The sequence below is a fragment of the Neofelis nebulosa genome, chromosome 1, assembly GCF_028018385.1.
Source record: "Neofelis nebulosa isolate mNeoNeb1 chromosome 1, mNeoNeb1.pri, whole genome shotgun sequence".
NCBI lineage: Eukaryota > Metazoa > Chordata > Mammalia > Carnivora > Felidae > Neofelis > Neofelis nebulosa.
The window spans coordinates 201,237,193-201,254,730 of record NC_080782.1 but is presented as its reverse complement, the minus strand read 5'-3'; positions in this window follow the sequence as shown (position 1 = coordinate 201,254,730).

Sequence of the window (17,538 nt, the reverse complement as noted above, 5' to 3'; positions counted from 1 at the left end):
ATCAAAGTCATAAGTAAATGTAGTAATCAAGGAAAAGTCACAAAGAAATGAGAAAGAGAAGGGAAGGAGTGGGGGGAATAGGAAGAGGCAGAAAAAGAGAGAAGAAAGAAGGAAGGAGGTAAGAAGTAACAAAAAATAAGCTACACAAAGGTATCTTAGTGTGACTCAACAATTAATTTTCAAGCTAAACAGTTTATCAGAAATTTATCAAATAAAGCAATGATGTAGTTATACCAGCAATAGTGCCAAGCCTTATATAATTATACTAGCAAATGATCACAAAACTATCCTTTATAGACAGAAAGAGATTTAAACTTTTTAAACTTCTTTTATGAGGACATCACAAGAGTATTCATTTGAGCACTAGTTGTAATGTCTTGCAGTTAATAGCTGAAGTCCAAATAGCACACATATTGCAGAACAATTCTCTTAATTAGCCTGCATGGCAATTGTCAACATTTGGTATTACTACAACAAGAGAAATATAAAGGTCTGGTTTCTAAAAAACACGATGAATACATGTCATCACATGTCAGTTGGTATAGATAAACCACAAAATCTTATTATTAAGTCAAAAAACCTTATTACTACAATTTTGAGTACCTAAAGATATTAGTCACTGTGGCTGGTTAAATAATACTAGTTATAAATCTTGGAGACATTATTGAAAGACCTCAGTTGTTATGTTCAATATTTAAAGCAAATTAGTAGAATGAGCAGGCTTGTCCTTTACTCAAGTGTGCCCTACAAGTATTAGTGTTTTCTATAGGTTCCATGATGAGATAGATGGAAGCTGAGAAACATTGAGATTGAAATCATTGGGGCGCCTGGGTGGTTCAGTCGGTTAAGCGGCCGACTTTGGCTCAGGTCATGATCTCACGGTCCGTGGGTTCTAGCCCCGCGTCGGGCTCTGTGCTGACAGCTCAGAGCCTGGAGCCTGTTTCAGATTCTGTGTCTCCCTCTCTCTGACCCTCCCCCGTTCATGCTCTGTCTCTCTCTGTCTCAAAAATAAATGTTAAAAAAAATTAAAAAACAAAAAAGAAATCTTTGTGCAGATACTTAGTGAATTTAAAGACAGAGCAAGAGAATGTCCCAAAAACCAGTATGGAGGGATAAAAAGATGGCAGACAGGAAACAGGAATAAGGAGACAAGGAGATTATTATGACATTCTGTAACATACTTCTAAAAGAAGAATAAGCAGGAAAAATAAAGTGAATGCTAGAGAAGAAATATTAGAAACAATAAAATCTTCAATTATTCCAGAGTGAACAAATGTATGAATGATTAGGTTGAGAAGTCCCATGTGTGGAATAAACACATTATAGTAAATTCACAGAACATCAGGACAGACTGAAAATCCTAGAGTCCACCAGAGAGGACAATTTCAGATTCTCTACAGAAGAAAGGTATCAGGACAGCAAACTGTTCTTCAGATACAATCGCTGAGAAAAGAAAATTATGTGATTACTTAGAAAGGTTAATCCCAGAGACTGTTGGTAAAAGAACTCTGTAAGATGCATTTCTGCAAATGAAGAAAAAGTGAATGCTGAAGGAAAAAAAAAAGACAAAAAGTCAATGAGAACACACATTGGTAAAATGTTGTAATATACTTACTAAGTACTAACAATAAAAAATAAGAAGTAAAATATAAAGAAAATAGAATAAGTTTAATATAGTTTTATGGGTAATAAAAATTAGAACTAAATGTGCAAAAGATGCATGAGATTCTGCAGAGGACAATTTCATAAGAAACTAAAGTATAGGCCATTCAACCTTCCTTGTTCTGGATCAAGAGCAAGGCATTGATTAATATTAGCATTTATTAGGGAAAAAAATGTAGATTTAAATATGAATGTTAACAGGGGTGCCTGGGTGACTCAGTTGGTTAAGTGCCCAACTGACTCTTGGTTTTGTCTTAGATCATGATCTCACAGTTCCTGAGTTCAAGCCCTGCATCAGTCTCCTGGGCTGACAGTATGGAGCCTGCTTGGGATTCTCTTTCCCTCTCTCTCTGCCCCTCCTCAACTCATGCACATATTCTCTTCCTCTCTCCTCAAAATAAATAAATAAACTTAAAAAAAAGTAAAACTAAAAGTTAACAACTGAAGGAAAAAACTAGGAAGAAATATACAATATGCAACTCTGAAGATGAAAATTAAGGGAAGTACAAAACTAATTAATCTAACAATAGTCAAAAGACAGTGAAAGCAAAGTGAAGCAAATTGTCAGAAGACAATGGTGCAAAACAGTCCAAATTGTCAGCATTTGCAACAAATGTAAAAAGCCTTAACTCCATATTAGATGATAAAAAAGTCTTTCATTGGGTAAAAGCTGAAATTCAGATATATGCTCCTTTTAGAGAAATCCTAAATCAGAAGACACAGAAAAGTTGACTATAAAAGGGTTATAAAGATATACACAAGTAAGTGCTATCCCGTAAATCCTGGTGCAGCAAAGTTAACCTCAGATAAATGAGAAGACAAAGTAAATATTGTTAAAAGGGGGGAAGAGAGTCCTTTCTAAGTATTTTCTCAAGAAGAGTAAATTGCCCAAAAATAAAAGCCATAGAAAAATACCAATTGGAAACCATTATATGGCTCTTAGAGCCACTATCAACAAATGGAAGACAATGAGTGGAAAGTAATGATTGTGTCACTTTCAAATTTGTCAGTTGTCAATAAATATATTTAATGGATTCAATGATTACTTTATACAGTTTGGTTTGAAATGGAGTTAATGTTATATTATTTTAATACATATTTTATAGCTTATTAATATTTTGGATTAGTACTGTTGGATTCTTTTCATCTCATTTCAAAACACTATTTTATGTACTGCTAATGTAATTAATAATCCTTGTAAAGACCTGGAAAAGAGAAGATTTAAAAATATATAAAATAATAAGTTTTAATTCTAATGTATAAAGATAAGCCTTGCAAATATTTTGGTTTGTATTATTTTAAAAAATGGTGATAATGGTGATGATGATGATGATGATAACTGATTTATTGAGTTCTTACTACTACTAAAAAGATTATTTTCCCACTTTATAGCTATTATTTAATACATACAATCATATTATTATCCCTGTTATAATAGGCATAGGAAGGTTAATAAGCAGAACCAGGAATAGAAACAATTCAATCAGATATAGTAGGGCTCCCCACTGGAACCTACATTGGAATGTAGAAGTGACTGCAGGTTTTTTGCAATTAGAGCCACCTTACCAGGACTATATGATCACATACATACATACATATATACATTATATGCATATGCATATGTGTGTGTGATTTTGTGATATAATAATAAATATCTATTTTAGTCTTTTTTCTCTGGTCCTGGCCTGACCGCTAAAACCCTTGTAGTTTCTTATTAGGAGCCATAATATTTGTTTTGTTATAATACCTGGTTTTTGTCCTTAGTTCTCAAAACAGCTCTGGAGGGATAAAAGGATGATCTTTTGTCATTTATAAAAAGCATCTTTCAACCACCCCTGAGTTTATGTTAATGGTGTGACTTTTGGAAACCCCTAAAGATGGTAGGGGATGATTGCCAGGGCAATTGGTCATGTGACTAAAGTATTGGAAAGTTCAGTCCTGCCCCCACTACCGTGGAGGTTGTATTAGTCACCAATAGCTACTGACCTATTCATGCCTACTTATTGATGCCTCTAATAAACACCCCTACCTAAAGCTTTGTTTTTGTATGAAAGCAGTAATTCTAAAAACAACATAGATTCTACACTTAAATACTTCTGTGAACTCTGACGGGATCCCAGGGACAATTTAGATTGGTAGTAGGGGAGAGGGGCCAGGCTATGAATGAAAAAAAGAAAGCACAGAATGTTTTCACAGAAACACTGTCACTGTGCAACACTTGATTGGATTTATATAATGCTATTTACTTCACTAAATATTTTTGGACTTCTAACTAAAATAGGTTTTAGCAAACGGCAAACACACACACACACACACACACACACGCACACACACACACACACACACACACATTTACGTACAGGACCTCATACTTCATGTTGCCTGTATTCTAAACTACCATTATAAGATTGATCACTTCACCAGTATAAAAGGAGAGAACAGAGTCTAAATATGTATTGGCAAATATTTCCAATTTGTACGTGTCTTTTTTTTTAAGTATTTATTTATTTATTTATTTGAGAGAGATAGAGCAGTGAGCAGAGGAGGGGTGGAGAGAGAGGCAGAAAGAGAGGGAGAGAGAATCCCAAACAGCTGACAGCGTGGAGCCCATGCAGGTCTTGAACTCAGGAACTCTGAGATCATGACCTGAGCTCAAACTAAGAGTCAGATGCTCAACTGACTGAGCCTCCCAGGCCCTAATTTGTGCATGACTTTAAGGAAAGAATAGGACAAGAGAAATAGGACAAGAGGAAAGAATGGAGGTTCTCTACCATTTCTTCAGTGTTAGTCATAGAATTGCAACTTTGAAAGTTGTAGCTTTAAAATACATATACAATTGAAATTTTACCAAGAAAAACTTTTATATTAATGTTGAAACATAATGAGTAAGATGCTATTAATATTTTACAATTCTTAATATTTTGTGTTTTCTCCTGTAAAGAGTTAGTATATTAAGAGAGTTGCAGGAAAATTGTTTTGGATAGGTTTTTCAGGGTACCCCCACAAATAAGCCAGCTTATAGATTTTGTCCAGAATAGGCCAATAGGCTGATTAAATATACTTCTCATCGATCACCTACCTAGCATCTATCTATCATCTATTTATGTACTATAAAATTTACTAGTATATTTTCTAATATGCTAGTAGTATAGACACATATTATGTGCCATATATATGTATATATATATATATATATATATATATATATATATATCATAATAGTATAGGTGCTATTATCTAATATAGAATTAGTAATATACCAATTAGTCTAGATAGCATTGTACTGTTAGTAACGTATTTGGCTAATGGTCTAGATAGTATTGTATTGTTAATAATATATTTATATTATGGGTTATGGGTTGAATTGTGCCCCCCTAAAATTCATCATGTTGAAATTCTAAATCTTAGATGTGACCTCATATGGAAATAGGGTCATTGCAGATGTAATCAGTTAAGAGGAGGTATACTGAAGTAGGATAATCTAACATGACTGGTGCCTTCAGGAAAAAAGGAAATTAACATCCAAATATGCACACAAGGAGAATGCCCGTGGAGATGAAGACAGAGATTGGTGATACTTCTACAAGCCAAGTAATTGCAAAGAGTTTCAACAAACCACAAGAAGCACTGAACAGGTTTTCTCTCACAGCCCTGGGAAGAAACCAACCCTGCTGACATTTTGATCTTGGACTGTGAGCCTCCAGAACTGTGAAAAAATATATTTCTGTTGTTTTAGCCACCCCACTTAAGGTACTTTGTTACAATGGCTTTAGCAAACTAATACACTATACTACATGATATAGATGACATACCTAATATACTAATATATCTATAGTAATACACACTTACCTCTCTAATATAAAACATAGTGCCACCATTCTGAAAGACACAAAAAGTTCTAAGATAAAAGTGAAATTAAGTGAAACATAGTTGTATTTGGGTTTGTTGATTGATGTGGCTAATGTTTATGCATACATAATAGCTTGTAGAAAAGTGATAAAAGTTGGAAATGACCTTTGTGGTTATTTAATCAAGCATCTGTCTCAGTACTGTAATAAACTCCATAAGATGTTTGACTAGCAGCCAACGACCTTCTTTCGTGGGAGCAGACAGAGAGGCATGACTGACCACCAAAAGGCACCAGGGAAGAGTTGGAAAGAGGAAGTGATAATTAGACTGAATTGAAACATGTACAAGAATGGCAAAGCGCCCTCAGGCTAGAGTGGCAAAGAGAAAAGTGACAGTTTAGTGGGAGAAGTTGATTTAGCCAGTTTGTGAAGTGTCAGTGGTATTTAAAGGTGCCTTAACTAGTCGTCTCTTAGGTGATGGGGAGTTTTTAGGATGGTTTACACTTTTACAAAGTAAATGTGCCTATTATTAATAGCTTTATATTTTAGGAAGCTCACATGGGTGAAAGACTAAAGGTGCTTGGGAGAAAGGTCAGAATGCAGGCAGCTCAATCAATAGGGGAATGTTACTTGCTTGTTTCATCTTAAAATAATTTGCAGTCCTTCATCTAATATCATTTGATGATTGGATGTGTCTTATCAATAGGTTTTGTTCCAGTTGTATCTAATGTCACTCACTGTCATGTTTCCTATGCATTGGTCATGGTGAAATTTTTGGTATTCTATAAATACACATTTTCTTCATGGTACTGTGCCTTTGCACAAGCTACTCTTATTGTCTGAAAAAACATTTCTCCCATTACTTGACTATTAAAATCTAATCTATGTCTAAGATACAACTCAGAGTCACCTACATTTTGAAGTACCTTTGAGCATCCAAAGCAATATTGTTGTTCATCCCACTCTGCTCCCAAAGTATTTTAAACTTTATAACAGCCCTTATGTATTATATTATTATTATTTTATATTGATTTATTTTGAGAGAGAGAGATAGAGAATGCATGCAAGTTGGGGAAGGGTAGAGAGAGAGGGAGAGGGAACTCAAGCAGGCTCCATGCTGTCAACACACAGTCTGATGCAGGGCTAAGTCCCACAGACCATGAGATCGAGACCTGGGCCAAAATCAAAAGTCGATGAAAACTGACTGAGTTACACAGGTGCGCCAACGTTATTCTTGCATATTTTTGTGGCCATATATTCAGTAACATATGCCACTTTGATATATGTAATAGATATATAGTACTGTATTATATTTATCTTTGTATTTTCTATCTGCAGAGTGTTTTGTACATAATATAAAGTTAGTAAATGTTGGTTATATTAAAAATAGCATGAATGTTATATCAGGTAAATTTTGTGTTGGAAATTGGAGGATAAATAAAAGCCAGCAGATTAGAAAGATGTCTTGAAGATCATCTTATCAAATACCCATTATGAAAAAACGTGAACTCATTGGAAAGCTTTCTGTATAGGCTAACTTGGGGTTTTTATTATTGTGGCCCTGGCCCAGCAATGAATTGGAAATTCCATTAATGTTTGACAAAAGGTCAAATTCAAAGTGGAGATTTTAGAATTAATTTTAGAATTAAGCTTGTTTGAGATTGAACTCACAGGATAAAACTCTGCAAAATGAGGATTTATAAAAATTTTAATATAAAAATATTGAGATAGATTGCAAAATTTATTTACAAAAGTAAACTGACTTCTTTGTTTTTGTCTTGAACCAATCCTGTCTTTTTTTTTAAGCTGGCAGATATCTATTACAAGAAAAAAAGGGTTTAAGTTTTGGTCCCATCTTTTTAAATTGTAGTAAATTGATCATTTAAATAATTTTCTATGATAAGACAATAAAAATCATCATCTCTAAGATTTCTTACTCATTTACCCTTCCTCCATAGTTATAGCCCACTATAATATCTGAGTATTTTGGAGAAGAACTTTGCCTTATGAATTCTATGGTGGGAGGAGAAAGTGGTACTTGGCGAGGTGGGAGCAGTCCAGTTCCCTTACTCTGCAGGACTATCTGTTGGGTACTTATTTGCCACAACTATCTGTTGGCAATTGCAACTGAAAACTTCAGTAGCTGTAATTTATGATCCAGTCTTTCTTGGCCTCACTTTAGCTCTTGCTGTCATAGAAAACCCTTCTGGCATCTGGCTGGGACTCCCACTTATCTACCACTTTGACCCTGGTAAGGAAGCATCTTGGAGTAAGTAGAATTTGGAGGAGTCCTGGCATTAATGTATATTACTCATTCAAAATTATGCATCTGTTAGTTTATTATAATCTTAACCAAAATGTCTTTAGGGTCTTAAGGAAAGCCTAATTTACTTACACTAGTATTTAACAGGAGGGATGGTCATGAGTACATTTTATATTGACCTTTATTCAGCATGCTTTCACAAACAGATATTCATAAAAACACTTCTCAATAGCTATACATGCAATACAGATCTCCAGCTAATGATTCTCTTTGGAATCATGTCCTCCTTTGCTGCCATGAGAAGGAGGTTCTTTAGGGTTCTTTCTTGATGAATTTTTCCATAAATACTTATGAGTCTGATGATCCTTTTTAATGTGTTTCTTGGTGATTTGAAATAATAGACTGCCTGAGAAACATGTTTATACAGGTCTTCCTGAAAAACAATATAGTGTGTGTGTGTGTGTGTGTGTGTGTGTACATGTTTGCCTGTGTACGTGTATAAATATCATAATCTCTTTAATTATAGAAGTTGGATTAAGTGAATATTCTTGTTAATAAATATCATGTATAAGATCTAATTTATCTATGTGAGTCAAAGATACTTTTTGAAAAAACTACTCTCCCAACTTTTAATAGGTTAGTAGTTAATAATTATTAATCAATTTTCCTCCATTTTTCTTGCTTAAAATTGTTTTTAAGAAATTTAGACTATATCCAAAGGATACAAAAATGCTGATTTGAAAGGACACATGCACCCCCAAGGTTTACAACAGCACTATTGACAACAGTAAATTATGGAAAGAGCCCAAATGTCTATTGACTGATGAATGGATAAAGAACAGGTGGTATATATATATATATATATATATATATATATATATGGAATATGCAATGGAATATTATTTGACAGTCAAAAAAGATGAAATCTTGCCATTTGCAACAATAAGTGTATTATGCTAAGTGAAATAAGTCAGGCAGTGGAAGACAAATATCATATGGTTTCACTCATATGTGGGATTTAAGAAACGAAACAGATGAACATAGGGGAAGGGAAGGAAAAATAAAATAAGACAAAAACAGAGAGGGAGGCAAGTCATCAGAGATTCTTAAATACAGAGAACAAAGTGAGGGTTGCTGGAGGGGTGGTGGGGGGATGGGCTAAATGTGTGATGGATATTAAGGAGGGCACTTGTTGGAATGAGCACTGGGTGCTATATGGAAGTGATGAATCACTGGGTTCTACTCCTGAAACCATTATTACACTATATGTTAACTATGTTGGAGTTAAATAAAAAATAATTAAAATAAAGTCTGTTAAAAAAAAAAGAAAGAAATTTACATTACATGATAGCAGTGTGGTCAGAAGCAATGTCTCTGGATTCAAATTACATGAATTTTTTGTAAAATGGAAATAATAATACTATCTCCAGAGGATTGTTGTGAGGACTAAATGAAATGACACTTCTCAAAGCTTATCCATTGCTTGATGGCCTGAAAACAAAACTATTAACTAATATCATCTTGTGTTGGAGAAATGGGCCTTCAATTTTAATTTATCTATGTAAGTGGAAACTACCTCTACTAGCGTGGACTTCCTTGGCTCTCTTTCCAACAAACATGTGATGACCTTATATTCAGTCAAGTGTTCTAGTATGGATCTACAATTTTTATAAAAAAGTTAGTAGTTTGTTCTCTATACTTGAACAGTTACATAGAATAGTTTCCTTAAAAGGATTTGTCAGGGAGGTAATCTTTAGCCCAATATTGCTCAACAGCTATTATATTTTAGTTGAAAAGAAAAAACATTGAGGGAGGCTTGCCATAAGGTTATGTACGCTGCACCCACTAGTAGAGATCATTGGTTTTTAAACACTGCTGTGGTGTTGTCATTTTTGTTGTTTCAACAGGCAAAAGCATTATTTTCCAAGGAAATCTTACAGAGAAAACCAAGAGATGAAAGAGACTTCAAAGAATTTACTCAGTTTGAAGGGTGTAAGGACCATCATAACCACACAGTTATTCATCAACTCTTTTAGTCCATAATGCAGAATCCTCTGATTTTGAGGATCGAAAACTACTCCTTTGGATAATTTTATTTCTATTCTTATATTATCAAGGAAGTCAGAGAACTGTGTACTCAACTCATATTGTATTAGTTTCCCATTCTTTTTATCAACTTTGTTTTTTTATTATTATTTTTAAATGTTTATTTATTTTTGAGAGAGAAAGAGAGACAGAACAGAACAATGAGTGAGGTTGGGACAGAGAGAAAGGGAGACAGAATCTGCAGCAGGCTCAAGGCTCTGAGCTGTCAGCACAGAGCCTGACATGGGGCTCTAACTCATGAACAGTGAGATCATGACTTGAGCCAAAGTCAGACATTTCACTCACTGAACAACCCAGGTGCCCCTAGTTTCCCATTCTTTGAATCACTCAAAAATCATTATTAAATGCCTGCTCTGAACCAGACATTGTCCTTAGTGTGGGGAATAGCAATGACATAACAGCTTCTTGGGCCATGCTTTACTATATTTGAGAGGAGAGGAGATAAATCACAAATAAGTAAAAAGTAAAAAATAAGTGTACTAATCATTGTCACACATATTCATTATCACATTGTAAATTCTGCGAAGGTGATAAAAACAGGGTGTTATACCAAAGAGTATGGGTTGCAGAAAGGGATCACGTCAGACAGGGTCAGTGAGGAAGTTCTCTCAGGGGAGGTAATGTTTGGACAGTGGCCAGAATTAAATGAATTAGTCATGCATGTGAAGATCTGGGTGGAAAGCCTTCTGTGAAAAGAGTAGCGCAAATGCAACAACACTACTCTCTATTGAGTTGGAATTATTAGATCAGAAAGGAGAGCATTTAAGAGGCTGAGTGGGAGGAGCAGAAAAGATGCCAGCTCAAAGATGGTATGTAAGACTCAGGCAAGGACCAGTTCATATAGGACATTGTAGAACTCAGGAGGTCAAACTTTATTCCACATGCAATAAGATATCATTGGAGGATTTGGGAAAGAAAGGATTTGATTTACATTTTAAAAGATTTCTCGAGGGGTAGGAAGAGAATAGTCCAGGAGCAAGAGAGCAAACAGCCCCTTTTTGAAGGGCTTTCACAGACTAGCAGTTTGACCTCTTTTGGGAATCACAAAGTTCTTTTTATAATGTCTTCAGAAAAAAATCAATTTATCTGGTTTAAATCCTAGGAAAAGTCAAATATCTGCCAAGTAATTAGTTTGCATTTATTTGATGGATGATTATACATCACGTTACTGATAACTGTGTTGCTTCCTGGACCCCAAGTAAAAGTGTAAGGAATCCCATGCAGCCCATTATGTGCAATGTACGTATCACTGATGATTCTTAATTTAAGTTCCTTCTTTTCTCTTTGTCTTACTTTTCTCACTTGTATTCAAACATTTTACAATGTATCATGCATAGCTATATAATATACAGTGTACAGCTTTGGAATCAGATTTTAATCCTCTGGGTTTCTTTAATTTGAATAAGTGGAAGAGAAAATCATTGTTGGATGATTAATAACCTAATTAATCATTAAAATTAGATAGATGTACAAATTCCTAGGCATTATATCAATTTATGTTCCATGTGTCACTTAAATTTCAATAAACCTTAATAGATTTTTGTGTTATATAGTCATCTTCACTACCAAAATAAATAAACACTGTGGCTCTAAGCAGAAAACAATGAAAGATAGTGGTATACATTATAAAAGACTGATACAGGATCAAATCCTAAATCCTTAATTTATAAAATGTTACTTAAAACCAGAAATTATAGCTCACTATTTTTCACAATTATAAAGAATATTACATTTATTTTAAAAGGCATTTTCATAGGTTACATATGTATTTGATTTATTCCACAGATTCTTTTCATATTGTAACTATATATATTATTATCACTGATTTATGAAGCATTCAGTGTGAGTTTCTTAACCCGCTGAAATGTTATGACATTTGTGGATTTCATTATACATGCACGTAGATATATACATACACAGATGTGCTTATCATATTCAATGTCAGGACTGAATTTTCATATTTTTACATTATATGATTTTTGAAAATATATATAATGGCTGAGGTTTTTAAAATAAAGTTTTAGAACTATTGACATCCCATGGAAGACAATAGAAAATGTACTTAACCAGAAATGTTAGATCAAGTTTTAAAAGTCAGAAAATAGTGTCAAGAAAATCTACTGTTATTGTTCATAAATCAGCGTGTGTAGAATTAAAAATGTGACAATGTTTTAAGTTAGACTTCATGAAAAACCTATACAGTTTTGAGAGCATGTCTTGACGTTTAAAGCATATGCAGCAACTCATTGTATAAAAATGGCCTAGTTCCCAAGACAGCAGCTCAAATATATTCTCTACCTGAAAAATATCTGCAAAGCTGCCTGCATTTTGCAAAATTGTTTGCCAATGGAACACAGAACAAAATATTCAAAACACAATAGACAGAAGAAAATTTAAGAAAATTAAGATAGTATGTCTTCATGATTATATGTTATGTTTAAAGATCTCACTTTATGTGAAAAGCTTTAAATAAAAATTTGCTTTAGCAATTTGTGTTCACTTTTTGCAAGTGTTTATGCCATGTAACATGGAATCTAATGACATATATTATCTATCTGTATCTATCAATATCAGGAGATGCTATAATTTTTATATTTATAAAGGTGCATGATGACATCTCATATAATACTTAGTTGTTGATTAGTTAATCATTAATGATTTGAGTAATTAATGTGTTTAATGTTTTATAATATTTTATATGAATTGTCATTACATTTCCATAAAAATTCCAGGAATCCTATATCCTTCTTGCTTTACTTATAAATAAGAAAATTCATACACATAAAATTTAGATATATATCAAGTACTAAGTAGCAGATATGGACTAAGACTGACCTATCTTTGTCAGTGTATATTGAGCTAGTCATATAGCATTAAAGAAAATCCTTTCTAGTTGAAACTTCGAGATTCTCTGTACTTTTTGTTTTTGTAGTAGACATCATTCTGTTAAATAAAATTCAAAAGCAAATGCACCTTCTTCTAAGTACAGTCATCCTCCAGATGGCGAGTTATTTTTTTCCTCACTATATTCTCCAAGGCTTTTCTCCACTATCTTCATCTGGATAACAATTGCATCTTTTAAAACAAAAGGAATCTTGTGTTCTCAGCGCTGAAGACGGTAAGCTTCTGCTGTATTACCTCTCAGCCTTCTATCACCCCAATGCACTCCTTTTTGTTCCCTGTTTCCTATTGCCCCTAGATTGGTGTGTATGTGATTTTTATTCTGATACATTAAATTTAGAGAAAATTGGTGAAAATAGTACAAGAAATTACAGTCTATCTTTTACACAATTCAGAAAATATCCACTTCCTTTATTATTCTCTTATATACACATACATTTTTCTTGTCTATTTAAAAGTTATGAACTCTTAAATATTTCAATTAAATATTTCAATATATATTTCCTCAGAAATTCTCTGACATAACCACAGTTCATTATCAAAATCTGGAAAGTTGTCATTATTACAATATCCTGGTTCATACTCAAATTTTATCAATTGCTCTAATGATATTTTATAACTATCCTGCTCCAAAAACCAATCCAAGATGATGCATTCATTGTATTTCGTTGCCTTGTTTTCTAAAGCTCTTTAAATCTGGAACACATGCTATCTTTATTTGCCTTTCTTGATGTTGACATTTTTGGACTATGGGCCTGCCTATGATTTTGTAAAGTGTACCTCAGTTGGGATAATAGATATTTCCTGATGATTAGGTCCAGGCTATGCATAGAGTGTTGTATTTTATGTCCATGTCAAGATAAAAAACAAGTCCCTCACTCCAGAAGCTTTTCCCAATAAACCATGTCCCTCTACCTTCCAGTGTCAATAATCATTATTTTTTCCACAATATATTTGTTTTACCTGTTCTCAAACTGCCTATACATACTTTTGTAACAAACTGCTAAGACTTTTCCCATCTTTCCATGTTACTCACAGTTTATAGTTTGTCTATTTTCTTAAACGTATTTTGTAGAGAAGTATTTAATTTCAGTGAAGTTTGATTAATTTTATTCTTTTCTTATTTTTTCTATGTCTAGTCTATGAATACTTTGCTTAACCAAAGGTTGCAATGTTATTAAAATAATTTTGTGTGTAGAATGATATAGGAGTCTGAATTTTTTTCCCCATATGTACATTCAGTTTTTCTAGTACAATTTGTTAAAAAATATTTGCCTTTACTTACTGGATTTCTTGAGTGCCATAGTGGAAAGACAATGTTGAGACTATTTCTGTTTGGGCCCTATGTTCTGTTTCTTTCTTTTATTTATTTGGTTTTATTTTAGTTTTGTATTGAATCTTGATTTCAAGTTCTCCAAATTTGTTCTTCAGGATTTCTCTATATATACTAGGTACTCACCTCAATGTTTTCATATGAATTTTAGGATTCATCAAATCTTACTGATATTTTTTAAACATTTTGAGCCCTGTAATCCATGAATCTGATATATCTCTCCATGTTTTAAGGTCTCTTTAAATTCCTCTTAACAACATTTTGTAGATTTTTATACAGACAACTTGTCCATCTACAGCCTAATTTTTCTAACATGTTTATATTTTAACACTTTTAAAATTATTTTAAGCTGTATTCTTCTACTTTGCTCTAAATTATAGAAGTTAAATTGATTCTTACATATTGAATTTGTATCCCATGAACTTTCAGGATTTGTTTATAGTTTAGTTGTTTTGTAGATCCCTGAGGATTTTATGCATTAGGATTCTATATAAATAATCCTATCTGTGAATAGGGGCAGTTATATTTTTTTCACTTTTATCTTTACTCTATTTAAAAAAAATTTTTTTTCTTGCTTTTTGTTGTGGTCACTTGTAAAATTTTATTGTTTATCCTTTTTTGAGAGAGACAGAGAGAGTGAGTGTGCAGAAGCAGGGGAGGGGCAGAGGGAGAGGGTGAGAGAGAATCCCAGCCAGGCTCCGCACTGTCAGCACAGAGCCCAATGTGGGGCTTGACCCACGAACCATGAGATCATGACCTGAGCCGAAATCAAGAGTCGAACTATTAACCGACTGAGCCACTCAGGTGCCCCATTGCTTGTAAAATTGTAAACAGAAGTGTGGAGAAAATAATTCCTTGCCTCATTGAAGGTATTTGTGAGAAAAGCACTAAATCCTTTAGGATTAACTATGTTAGACAGAGATTTTTTAAAGATGCTTTTTATTCATTTCTAATTTGCTGGGTTTTTGAAAAACCTAAAAGTTTTCAATTTTGTCATGCAATTTTTAAAAATCTTCTGAGATGACCATGTAATTGTGCTCATTTTTCTGTTAATGTAACAATTGATTACTTTTTATGAGTTAACCATTTCTGCCTTTTTGGGGTAAACATAACTTGGGCATGTTGTATTACATTTTACTGTATTGGTGAATTTTATTTTCTGACATTTTCAAGGATTTTCTCATCTATATTTATGATGGATATATATATACTTTTTGATAATCTTTTATTATGTTTTGGTGTTAAGGTTGTAGTATTAAGGTATTAAGGCATCAGAAAATGAGTTAGGACATATTTCCACTTTCTCTATATTCTAAAAGGATTTGAGTAAATTTTGTTTTATTTCTTCTTTGTAGATTTCATTAGTAAAGTTATTTGTGCTTAAAGTTTTTGCTGTGTGAAGATTTGAATTCATTTGAAAATGAATGAAAATAAATGCCTCTGCCATGGAATTGGCATTATCTGGCCTTTCTGTTTATTTTATTCTAAGCTTGTTATGGCTGCTTACCTTGAATGTTGTACAGATTTGAACTCACCTTGAAACTGTGAAACACTCTTTTACTAAACTCCAAATCTTCATTAACAACATTTTAATTTTCCTTAGCTTTTGTGTTCTGGAACTAATTCCTAATAAAGCATAACTATGTCATCTGTAAATGGGGAAATGATTTGATGTTCTTTTGCTGTGGTCATAGCATTATTCTTTTTTTAAATAAAATTTTGTTTATTAAATTTATTAAATAAATTTATGTTTCTTTTATCTAACACGATAATGTTCTTAGAAATGAGATGTAGAATGTTTCTAAATACAACTGACAGTAAATGAGTTAAGTTTTAAGAAAGAGCTAAAGCCAAAATACTCTTACTTCTGACCTCATCTCATATAGTATGACTTTATAAGGCAAGAGTAAGTGGACTGATTGGCTTATTTTTTGAGTCTGGTATTTTGTAATTTCCTAATAATATGATTCCTAACAAGCCAATATAAAAATGCTGAGCAAGTGTGAACGAACTACTGAAGTATGCAACTAACACTAATTTTATTGTTTTTCTGTGCTCAGGTAGAAAGGGAACAATTTCACTGGAAATAAGGTGGATACTTTTGAAGGTTTCTGTAATAAAATAAAAATGATCACTTACTTACTTATCAATTATTGGTAGGAAATAGTCTGCCAGCACTGGGAGAATAAAAAAATATGTAAAAGTAGGGAGTATGTGAAAATGTGACATATAACACTTTATATACTATATAGGCTGAGATGTTGTCAATAATATGGTGTCAGAAAGGGTGCCAAATCAGAAATAGTTTACCTTTTGTCAATTGCTTATTTATTATAGCTTAAAAATCAATATAGAGTATGGTTTCTTTTTTTGAGATTGCATATTATTTAAAGAAAAATGTTTTCATTTCAGCAGATATCAAAATCTTTCATATTAGATTAATCTTATCTTCACTTTTGGACTTTTCACTACTTTAGAGACAGCATTGTGCATTATTAATTTTTGTACTTTGGCTCTCTCTGAAGCAGTGCTCATTCAATATATTATTTGGAAATATTTAAACTTGACGGATTAAAATATTTTAGTAATATGAGTGTCTATTCATCCATTAATGGACACAAATTTCTCAAAAGACCTAATATGATCTATATTAGAAGAACTATATTGCCTTCAATCTGAGTAACTTCCAGCTTCATCAGAAAGTCCCTACTCCATGATTAGTTAATTAAGGTTGTATATTTTAACAAAGACTGCTTACTCACTTGTGAAAACAGAAGGTTGTAATTTTAGTTCTGTGCTTTGTCTGATCTCTTTCTGAAGACATGAGGAAAGCAGCCCATTTGAAATGCCTAAAATATGACATTCCATGCCTTATGATATTTTATTGAACTTGATTACCACATCATTAATTGTCAGGACTGAAATTATTTTCTTGATCTTCTCATAAGAGTTGTTTTATTTATCAATCCTTCACTTGAAATGATCTTGATGTATTTTGAAACATGATTTCCTCTTTTCTTAGCATTACATCATATTAGAACCAGATTGAATGACATTCCCAGAAGCAGAATATATCAGATTCTATTGTTTTTTTTTCTTTTCAAGATATTGAGTAGAAAGGTCACTCTATTATTTCCAATACTGAATCTTTTAGAGGTATGAACAAAGTAAAATTTACAAAGATCTTGGCATCTAGGTTAGTACTGCTATAATTGTATTTCAGCATTTGGCTTCAGTTAATTTTTCCAGGAGGATTTCACAAATTGCAGATATACTACTCACTTCAAAATGGTACTAGATTTTCTTCAAGATGTTTGTCCACAAAATTCATCCCCTAAACCTCTTTATTTATAAATAAATTTCATTGAGTGCATTCTTACCAGATAGTCAAATACAACTACAGTTTTTTCCTTTGTTTGTAACCA